Genomic DNA, 2,210 nt, shown 5'->3' on the forward strand with positions numbered 1-2,210 from the left:
GAAGAGTCCCAGATCTGGGTCACATGGTCTGCACAACAGAGTTAAGGTAAAACTGCATATTAATATTTATTTATGTATTTATTATATTTATATACCACTTTTCTTACCCTTAAAGGGTGGGGGGGGGGATGATTCAAGGCGGCTTACAACATATTAACAGCAGAAATTCAGTGCCAGTATACATATACAGTAGAGTCTCACTTATCCAACATTCACTTATCCAGCGTTCTGGATTATCCAACACATTTTTGTAGTCAATGTTTTCAATGCATTGTGATATTTTGGTGCTAAATTCGTAAATACAGTAATTACTACATAGCATTAATGTGTAATTAACTACTTTTTCTGTCAAATTTGTTGTATAACATGATGTTTTGGTGCTTAATTTGTAAAATCATAAACTATTTTGATGTTTAATAGGCTTTTTCTTAATCTCTCATTATCCAACATATTTGCTTATCCAACGTTCTGCCGGCCCATTTATGTTGGATAAGTGAGACTCTACTGTAATAGAAAAATAATCATAATAACTAAACACTAACATATACAATAGAGTTCCAGTTATCTGACATAAACTGGCAGGCTGAATGTCAGATAACTGAAACTGTTGGATAATAGGGAGGCCCTATTATCCAAGCCTCTCCACGCTGCAAGCTGGGTGCTTGGCCGGGAGGTAGGAGACTTTTACCTCCTGGCTAGCACCGGGCTTAACATCCCATTGCTGCCTAGAAAAACAGCAACTTCCAAGCCCGATGCTTGGCTGGGAGAGAAGAGAATTGTCTCTTCTTGCTAGCACCAGGCTTAACACCCCATTGCTGCCTAGAAAAACAGCAATTTTTCTAGGCAACAACTTCCAAGCCCAATGCTTGGCCGGTAGGGAAGAAAGTTTTCCCTCCTGGCTAGCTCTGGGCTTAAGAGCCCCCTTGCTGCCCAGAAAAACAGATGTTTTTCTAGGCAGCAACGCTCAGGGGGCCTCTCCAAGTGCCTGGTGCTTGCTGAAAGGAAAAGTCTGCGCTGGTTGCGTCTTGTCCCTCCCAGCAAGCACCCGGGCTTGGAGAGGCCCGCTGCACATTGCTGCCTACAAGTGCCGGCCACACGTCAGGAGGGGTGAGAAGCCGGCACGTTGGATAATACGGTGTGTTGGATAAGCAGAAGTCGGATAACCGGAACTCTACTGTAGCTCGGAGCCCCTGGTGGCACAGTGGGTTAAACCACTGAGCTGCTGAACTTGCTGACTGAAAGGGTGGCGGTTCAAATCTGGGGAGTGGGGTGAACTCCCGCTATTAGCCCCAGCTTCTGCCAACCTAGCAGTTCGAAAACATGAAAATGTGAGTAGATCAATAGGTACTGTTTTGGCAGGAAGGTAACGTCACTCCATGCAGTCATGCCAGCCACATGAACTTGAGGGCATCTACAGACAACACCAGCTCCTCTTCGGCTTAGAAATGGAGATGAACAACAACCCTCAGAGTCGGACACGACTACACTTAATGTCAGAGGAAAACCTTTACCTTAACATTTAGCTATAAATTAAAATCATTATAAATAAAAATAAAAATAAACTCATATACAATACAATATGCTGAGAGCAGGGTTTTTAACCCAGACTAAATATACAATACAATATGCAATCTGAATTATATATACAACAAATATAAGAGGCTTGTAGAAGGTTTGCTATTTCCAGCACCCCATGCTTGTTCCTTGGATTTCCCCTAAATTGGATTTCAGCAGGGAGTTATTTATTCTGACAAACATGATGCTTTTTCACCATTTACCAGCCAGCGTTTTTTGTTTTTGTATCTAAAATTAGCTTGTGACAGGAAGCTTCTGCTTTTGTTTTTCGTGTTGGCTGTGTTGCCCAATAAAATTGGAACACATTTGAGAAAGAGCGAAGCAGATGCCTTTGCAATAGCAAAGCGAACATGTATGTTGTTTATCACAACAGAGCCACCCTTCTGCTAGATCAGTGGTGCCAGAAAAGTCATTCTTTGCACCTGAATAATTATTGTTTTACCCTAGTTTACACATTTTTCCATACAGTTTGGTGTAGAGCAGGCATGGGCCAACTTGAGGCCTCCAGGGGTTTTGGACTCCAACTCACATGATTCCTCACAGCCTCAGGGGGAAAAGGAAGGGGCCTGAGGCTGTGAGGAATCATGGGAGTTGGAGTCCAAAACCCCTGGAGGCCTCAAGTTGGCCATTACCTG

The sequence above is a fragment of the Anolis carolinensis genome, chromosome 1 (genome assembly GCF_035594765.1).
Source record: "Anolis carolinensis isolate JA03-04 chromosome 1, rAnoCar3.1.pri, whole genome shotgun sequence".
NCBI lineage: Eukaryota > Metazoa > Chordata > Lepidosauria > Squamata > Dactyloidae > Anolis > Anolis carolinensis.